Genomic DNA, 9,911 nt, shown 5'->3' with positions numbered 1-9,911 from the left:
GATACTGTATTCCTGCCCATAGGGGTTTTTTTTAGGGGTTCAGGTGTCACAGTGTTGCCTCGTGGTGAGCTAAGTTATTGAATGAGCAGACACTTTAAAGTTATCCCCATCTTTCCTCCAATTATGATCTATCTCCTCTTTCCTTGTCTGTTCCTCTATAATAAAAAGAAAAAGAAAACAATATATTAACAAAGTAGAAACAAAAATCCTCTCTAACAGCACTGCAGGCAGGTACCCTCTCTTCAGCAAAAAAATCCAATCCAATGCTCTTTCCAGCACACCAGTTTCGAACCCAGGGGCAGCCTCCCATCCCTCCTCATACCCATCGTCAGCCACACCAATCCTCCCCATGCATGAAAACCTTGTGAGACTCATCCCCTTTACGAGAGTACTGCTAGAATGGCTGCACGAATACCTATCCACCTTGGATACCAGGAAGTATTCGACCTCTCCACTGGACAGTGCTACCTGCTTCTCCTCATTTCCTCGCTTGTACATGGCATCTCTGCTCTCTTCCACACCGTTGATGAATTCAATATAAGGATTCACAACCTCTCTTCTGAAATAGCCAATAACCTCTTTTTCCAAAGTGGCCCGGTTGATGCCAACAGCATTCCAGTGCGTTTCGTGGCCTCCCTTGAAGCATCCATCAGGGATCTGTCTATCAGGGTAGTGGCCAATCCCATGGTACTACCCAAACCACTCGTATTGACCCTACTGCCCCACTCCCCAGTCTTTTCTGAAAGGGTAAGAAGCCAGCCGCCAACACTCCTACCTCCACCCTTCATGCTGTATTACCCTCGGGGTACTCAGCCCTGTATGACCCTGATATCTCTAGTTACAGTTGGTAAGTACTATGGCAATCTAGTCACCTTCATAGCAAAACACCTCAGAATATAGGCAGCTCAACAATGGAGGGACAGGAAGTATTCTTACCCAGCAGAATTCCTTCCTGGTATCCCTGACAATGATGACCCCACCTCCCTCAACCTTGAAGTCATCCAACTCGCATATTGCTACCTCAGTGCCCCCCTAAAGGCAAGAAAACGCAAGGTAACATGACCCACTCAGCAGCACAAGTCACGAAGACAGTCTCTGCGCCAGCTTGTTCCTCTACTCCATGGCAACTGCCCACTGTAGATAGAAGTTTCTTTGCCCCTCACACATCCCCTGCCCCTCACAGTCAGGGCAGAGACATAGCAGCTTCCTTTCCTGACACTGCAGCAACTGTCCTTGAAGAGGCCAACTGCCCTCACCTTAACGCTTTCACGGCTAATGTTAATGACTGTAGCACTGTAACCCTACTTGCCTTTGACTCTCACATTCTGGCCACAGCATACACTCCCTACTACAAAGCCCTCTCCTCCTGTCTCAACAAAGCCTACCCTGTGGGTAACAACTACTACCTCTACTTCCATCCGGCATCTCACGAGATGCAGCTAGCAATTCAGTCTCTCACTATCTCTTTCCTCCCGGATGACCAAGAAATCCTGCAAAGGGTTTTGGGGGAAACCAGTCTCAATGTCAAGGAGGTACAGATCCTCTCAGCCCAGTTCCTGGTACAAGACCAGGAGATACGCTTCTCCAAAGTAAACATTTCATGCATCATTACCGTCGTGCGCTTGGATGTGGAGAAGATGGTGGGTAGGACTGTCCTATATATATCCAGGTGCAAGATCACACATGCTTTCTCCTTGAACAAATTCACACAATTCAAGAACTGCTATGGCTATCGCTACCTAGCTGCACAATACAAAACAGACCACCCCATTTGTACCATTTATTCCCTCAGCTACACCAAGGCAGCTCACTACTACCAGAACCCAACCTGCCCCAAGGGTGGCAACCTCAAGCCAGTCATTAACTGCTTCTCCACCTCTGTCAACTGTTATCCCAACTGCTCCTCCATCTACTTGACCTTTAATCTGTCCTTCAACCAATGCCCACAACCCCCCTCAGCACCTCTGCCCATGTCTCCTCCTAGGGAGGAAGGAATTAATATGTAGGCGGATTGAGGAAAGGGTCCTTTCTCCAAACCTTTATGGCCCCAACACCTTGCTCCTCCAGTGGACCTGAGAGATGGCCTCTCCCAAGAAGTCCTCCCAAACTCCTATTCACCAGCCCCTTTAGACTCCCAGGTGGAGTCTTCCACAGAACCCTATCACATGTCCAAGAAGCAGACCCCTCCCGATTCCAGGAGGAAGTCACTCCCATACCTGTCTCCAAACTTCCAATGGGTTCATCATGATAATGTATGATGCCTACTTTACTCCTTCTCCTTCCCCAGTTTCTACTACTCCTCCACATAGTACTAACTCTTTTTCCTACATTCAACACAACTGTCTGAAAAGCTGGAATGTATTTCTTTCCTTCTTTAATGCTTTAGTTGTTCTGTTCTTCCCCCTCATACTTGTTGCCCTTCAGGACCTCTAATTCTTTCGTGGCAAGTTTCTACACTTCACCAGTTTGACAACTTTTGCCCTCCCGACCACATCGGGGGTAAAGCCACAGGTGGCAGATTTTCCCTATACTTCTTTTTTGATATCGTTTTATTGATTTCCATATTTTTCGACAACCCTGCCATGATGGTAGTGGATGCCTATACCCCTTGTAGTTTATTCAACTCTTTACAAGAGAGGTTGAGAATTATCAGCCTCTACTCTCTCTGGATGTTTTCCTCACTTTACTGCACTGTATCCTGGGAGGACGCTTTCCCCATTCTTGATTTTCCTGCCCCAGAAGTGGGTGACTTCAACTTTTACCACCCATAATAGGACCCTTTCTGCCCCTTACAGAAGAAGAAAATTTGCACCTCCGGCTCGTATACAGAACTCCTACACGAATATTGCTTCTCCCTCTTCAACAAACTTTAGGTATACACACATTTCTCCCTGGAGCAGGATCATGTCCCCTCGGTAATTGATTTGGCTTTCTCCAATCATCATATTTCCCTTTTCATAAAGTCATGGAATGCATCTCTCTAGTCTACTAGGTGGGACCATGTCTCTATATCCATAATGCTTTCCTCCCCTCTACTCCCCTCCCTTAACTTACACCAAATTGGAAGGCCACTGACTAGTCCAAGGTTCATGATGACCTTAGCTCCCTCACGTTTCCTCTACCATCTCCCCTCCCGCCTCGATAGGCAACAACCTTCTCACTTGATGTTAATCTCAGCAGGATACATTTGATTCTCGCCAAGCACACACCTATGAAAAGACTCTCTATATAATCAAAACCTTGGTGGTCAGACACCTTATCTGATCTGAGAAGAGTTTACCACTCCTGCGTGAGAGAAACACATGTCTCCCCTTCGGATGACACTCAGGATGAAGCCCGCTTGGCCAAAAATATGTATTTCAAGGCGATTAGGAAATCCAAGAAGGAATATTGGACAAGTTTCCTTGAGGGTGCAACCTCCCAAAACATTTGGATGGCGAAACGGTTCACTTTTAGCAGGCATCGGGAATGCTTTCTATCTTCACCTACCATAATCTCACCTGTGGAGCTCAGTGACGTGTTGCTCTCCGATTTCTTCCCACCAAGACTCTCTGCTTTGTGCCCACCCACTCTCAGGACTTTTAGAGACACTCCCCCCCTTACTGGTGGAAAAAGTAGCTACCACCTTCAGCAAGTCCTCTCCCTTCTCAGCCCTAGACCTGATCTCATACTCTATGTGGTGTAGAAAAAGATCAACATGGCCTGCGCCTCTCTCCTGGTCATGCTCCTCTCTCCCTTAATTTCATTTAGCCTCTACAAAGCATTGCTCCAGGTCGTAAGTGGGGTAGTTCTATAGAGGTCAAGTAAGACCTTGTATGATACCCCGGCCTCCTTTTGTATAATTGTCCTACTGAAAACAATCTCTAAGATTTTGGAAACGAGAATGGCAATACTTCTCCCCCCCGGTATGGTCTCCTAGCCTGCTCAACCAATACCAGGACAGCTCTCTCCCATGTCTCAGTACCTTCGATACATGTACTATCCTGGCCCATGAGGTCCAAACATTATGATACCTGCCGCTCATTGCCTCTACTTTATTATTTGACATCAAGGGACTTTTCGATAATGTCTCCCCTTATGACTTCTTCTATATGTTACACTTCAGGGGCGTTCTCCCTACCTGTATTCCTGCACCAGATCCTTCATGACAGGCAGGTAATGTCGTCTTGTTTTCCAGGGCTCACCCAGGATTTTCAGACCTGTTCTGGTTGGCACCCCACCAGGCTTACCCATTCCACTACTTCTTTTAGTCATCTATATCTCCTACTATTTCCAGGTATCATGTGGGTTGATCCTGTCTTATGTGAACGACTTCATAGTAACTGTGACCTCAAACTCCTACAGAAGCAATGTCTACTGCCTCCAGCACCTAGTTAAGAGGTTGACTCAGAGGGGTAGAAGGCTGCGCATCTTATTCTCAGAGCCTAAAACTGAACTCCTGCATTGGTAAACTACCTGACAGAGGATCTGTATACCTAATTTCCCCATGGTTGTTAATGGCCTACTCCTTCGCCCCTTAGAGGTGATCCGATAGCTTGGCAACTGGTTTGAACCTGCCTCCAGTTCTCTCTATTGGGCAACCAATACCAACTTTTTGAAACACTTGGTACTGCCCCAAAGTGCTTTCTCTATGCTTAAATAACAGTTAGGACCTGGCAAAGGACTTACTCCCTTTCTTTACCACAGACTGGCCTCCTCCCTCCTAGTACCTAACTGGCTCTATAGGGTAGATCTCTTCTCCTTCTCAGGCACTATGATGGACCTACTAGCTGTTTTTCAGAGACAGGTCTAAAGATAGTATAACGATCCCTCCTTGGATAGTTAGTTCTTGGCGATGGGGAATGATACTTCTCTTCTTTCGTTTCTTTCCTTAATCTTACGATAGCACTAGGCCTCTGCCTACGTTACCGATAGTACAAGACCTTTGCCTTCTATCAGGAATACCTATCGTAAGCTTTCACTAACTCTTCTTCATGAGGAACTTGCCTTGGCGTAACGATAAAGTTGCAACAAAGATAAAGATCGTAAAGGTGTTTTATATTTATTAAAGTAATAAGTAGCAAAAGTACTTAGAATTCAATCTAATTTTATTTAAACTCGTACCGCTAACACTCGCATCCGATGAGCCCCTGCCAGCATAGGGATACCGCTAACTGGTATACCACTAATCCTAAGCTAACTAAGTGTACGGCCCCGCATCTGCCATCCCTGAGTCATGCCCGCACGAGAACTAATTACAAGACCATCAAACAACCCAGCGCCCGCTCCGGTCCAAGTCCGTAGCTCCTCTGGTATGAAGCCAACCAGCACTAAGTGTAGCCGAAGCTGAGCAAAAGACCGACCCGACCAGGTTCCTCATCCAACAATCCAAAAAAAAAAAAAAAAAAAAAGAAAAATCACTACTACCCGGTCTAAATACTGTCCTGCAATACCTCTACCACAATAAAAAAACCAAACAAAAACACACAAACTAAACCTAATAGCGACACAATGGCACGGAGGAGGTAGCTAACATGTCCACCTCTCGCACCCGCATGCCAGGCCGTCGACCCTATGAATCCACTTTGCCAGTTGCCTCCAAGGAGCGTACCAGTGAGGAGGACCTGTACCTGCTGCCTGTCCCCCAAATAAAAACACTATAAGCAAAAGAAATACATAGAGGTGGTGACAGACCGTAAAGGTCAGTGGGGCCTATCTCCCACCTGTGGTGCCATGCCTCTTCTGTCCAAACCCATAGCCAAACCAAAGAAACCAAACAAACCCCACAAAGCCCAGTACACAAGATCCAAACAAGTCCAACCAGGTGGTCGCAATCCACTATCCGTACAGGTGGCCCTCAGTCAGCCAGGCCACCGGAGAGCTTAACCGCACTCAGCAGCTTGACCCAACAGCTCCAGCCGAATTGGAAACACTTAATTAGACCTCGCCCAATCTGACGCAGGCCGGACCTGTGCTTTCAGGTGCCTCTCCTCCCCTAATCAGCCCCCCCCAAGCCCCACAAGCTAGACCCTATAGAGCCCATCCAGCCCTCCAGCCCTCAGATAGATCAACCATCCGATTACCACAGGACAGCCTATACTTAGCCCCACCAGGCAGCCACTGATCTTGGCCACATGAACAGAGCCCCAACCCCTAATATCGTATAGTTAAGGGGGACCTACCAGCCACTGCCGGGAGCCACATACATGGCGGTAGCACCAATATCCGAAGGCACCGGCACCAGCCACACCATCCAATCCATCCAAACTGAAGTCCAACCGAGCCCGGAAAGAGTAAGTAGAGCCAGCCGAAGCCAGTGCCACAGGTCCGGTGACAGGCACAGACCAAGCAACAGGCAAGAGGCACCCCCAGCTGACGCGACGTGAAGGGGGAGGATGCATGAACAGGAGCAGACAAATGGAAGGTAGGCCCCACTTGCAATGGGTGAAGCCGCCAATTACAATCCGCAACCGAACCACCCAAACACACAGACAATGCGAATGTCTGGCAGCCAATCGTCCCATACAACCCCAGGTAGCCATAGAGAACCCCACCAGGGGGTAAGATTTATCAGGGTCAGAGCCATCCCCATCGAGATAGGGAGGAGACACTTGACTGAATTACTATAAATACCACAAGGATAAAAGCTTCAAGGGAATGGCGATAAACAACATCGTAGGATTCCAACCGTGGAAACGTAATGTAACAAGGAGTGGCCGGGCGGGTACCGCCCTGCCACCTGAGGAATGATGCGGCCAGTACGACGAGTTAAACTTGGGAAGGTCATCTGTCTAACCCAAGGGCGTTTTGTATCGTGAGAACTAAGGACTCCATTAAAATCCAACAAAAAACATGAGCTGGCCCAAAGAACGACATGGGTGATCCCCCCAAATACAAAGTTCCATCCCCGCAATCGAACGCAAAACCTGCAAGTAGACGATAGACAGGAAGCCAAAGACATTTTACCGAAAGGGGCGCGTAAGTGACCATGATGAAGAACTCGAAGTGCCAGCATCATGAGATAGCTAGCAGGTGATGAAACGAGACACAAACAAGTAATCCGCCACGTAATACCTAACAGACCTCAACACCAAAGACTCTAGGAACTACTGAGCAAACTCAGATATCTCCTCCAGAATCCAAGGCGTTGAGGCCCATCATGAGTGTGAAAGAAACGCTCAGGACGAAGCGACGGCAAGGATGAGGAAAAGTACTTAGAATAAAGCATGAAGAACCTATCCTCCTTAGCTGCCTTGGCCTCCTTATATAGTGTTCTTTCCACCCGTAGTCATGTGACCCAACATGGTCACATGTGCAAAACCAAATTATAACAAACTAGTCATGTGACCAAAGTGGTCACATGCTCAAAGCCCATGACCTCATAGCGAGGTCATGTGCAAAAACTCATAAACCAATCATAACGCAATAAACAAGTCATATGACTCGACTGAGTCATATGCGCAAAACCCATGACCTCATAATGAGGTCAGGTGTGAAACATAAATCATATGCGCAAGGCTTACCCGCAAGGCACACTCGCAAGGCATACTTGTCAGGCGCACATCCCATGACTCATATTTAAGCCATGTGCAAAAGCATCACAAATTCCACACATAACAAATCATATGACTTGAATGAGTCATATATGTGAAACAATAACATACCTGTGACTCATAACCATGTGTCATGTGAAAACCTTTTTCATGCCAAGCTATGTTCATACCCGGTAGGTTATAAGCTACTTCATGTAGACCCCTACCTGCATACTCACTTGCGAGTCATGACCACATCACATCTTCACTCCTTCTTCCCTTCCAACTCAGAATATCAGTCCCCAGAGGATCATCGCCATCTGATAACAGGTCTTAAACTAGGCTACCAGCTCCCGAATTGGAAAGTACCAGAACTAGCTCCTTCTTTCTGAAGGCACCTTGCACTAGATACCAGAGTACAAAAAGTGGACAATCTTGTTGGTCATCTGCTTTGTGTTCTCCCACTATTCACAGTTCTCCTCGCTTCGCCACTGCCTCCTGTGGCTTCAGGCAATCCCGCTTACCTTGCTCTCAAGAAAGGCTGCCACCAGCCTCTTCTGAATGCAAGGGCCAAACAATACCCACTTCCTCCCTGTTATACCTATTCCTCTAAGGTGTCGCCACACCTCTTTATAGTACTTGGAAAGTTCATTGTGGGACACATCTACCAGATGAGGTCAGAGAAGAGATACCTGATCAGTCACCACTCCTGGAGAGACTTGGACACCGCAGATATTTGTCCCTATTGTGAGAATATGCCCGAGACTTTCCACCCTGCCATCCTGACCTGCCCTTCTCGTAAAAAAGGCAAGAACCTCTACCTCCCAGAGGTTGAGAGCCAGAGTGATGAAGAGTCTCTCTGGTTATCATCGGCCCTTCTGCAAGGCTTGTCTGCCTACATGTCTGGGACCTTGACTAGTTTCCCCCCTGAGATACCTGCATTTAAAGATCCTACATCTCTGTCTCAGCCTATAAGTGGCACCATCCCCTTGTCTGATCTTTTATCCTTTGTTTAATTCTGCAGGAGAAGGTTCTCCTTGTTTGTTATCCTCAGTGATAGGTTTTTCTCGTATTTCTAATTAGAGTGTATTCCTTTATATTTAGATATTTTGAGCTTTACATTATAGGTTATTTACATTATTTGGAGGCACTAGTTTGGTTACTTTTGTTTTTGTTTATCTTGGAACTTAGGTTTTATTTACACCATGGATAGAGCTGCATGTGAGTTGTTGTACCTTAACAATGAATACATGATGATAACAAAGTAAAGTAAAAAAAAAGTACCTCCAGTTGTAATAGGTGCTCCCTCAGGGAAGATGGATCCTGAGGTTGCAACCGCGCTGAATGAATTCTTCTGCAAAGTGAACAAAATATAATAAATGTCAAAGTCTTAACAGTCGAGTTTGAAGAAACAAAAGAGTAAAACTTAATATCGTTAAGCCACAGCTTTGACTCAATTAAGTCCTGATCTTGAGATGTAGTTGATTGCCAGAGTAGAGGAGAACTCGCATATACTTAAGTAGATTTCATATACTGCTAGTTGCTCCCCATCACTACTCTGTATTCACAAGCACCCAACTCCCTGGGACTGCCTAGCTAACCTCTACTGGTCAGACCAAAGATCCCTCGTAGTGAACTAGACTACTCTTGTGATTTTCTAACATCCACCCGATAGAAGTATTTTATCCGCTGCATCTACAATGCAACCGCAGGAGTAAAAACTCTTCATATCGTGGACATGTCAGTGGTGAGCTGTCATGCCCGAGTAGATGTGATGCTAACTATAGAACTCTCTACCTCTATACTCTTAGTCTTCTACAAGCATCCGCAGCCCCTGAACATCTATCCAGTTCTACTCTATTACATGTTATTTCGGATGATAGTTACGTAGCTCCCTCGATAGACCCTTTCAGATATTGACTACTAATAGGTGTTACCCACAGTTAACCCTCCTAGAAATTGGTCTTTTCATGACCTTAGACTAGTGTCTCAGAGTTCATAACAATTCTCCAATACTATTACACTTTCAGGGCAACGGAATTCAGTTACCTCGCCTACTAGCCTTCGGTAATGTCACATACTACCTTAGACTTCAAAGTAGTATTACTCTATCGGTTCTGGTCCGTTTTACACGAAACCACCTGGAGACTATTCCCCAGGTTCACCTCTACCCCCTCATATATCCTGAGGACAGCCTCCGGTTGGACGGACGGCGAGAACATATACGATGTTACAGGAGCATCTCTACCTGAAGATAATTACTAGGCTTACAGCAACTCTCCAGGCTGTAGCCCATAATGCCAGGGACTTATGGCGGGGCCGGAGGGGGGTGTTAGCCACCACACCTCCAAGTTACAGCTTGTTCGGAGCTTAACCGATTGTGCGGGAGTGATCCGCACA

Source organism: Tuber melanosporum, assembly GCF_000151645.1.
Source record: "Tuber melanosporum whole genome shotgun sequence assembly, scaffold_285, strain Mel28".
In the NCBI taxonomy this organism is placed as follows: domain Eukaryota; kingdom Fungi; phylum Ascomycota; class Pezizomycetes; order Pezizales; family Tuberaceae; genus Tuber; species Tuber melanosporum.
Note: the sequence above shows the minus strand (reverse complement) of the source record.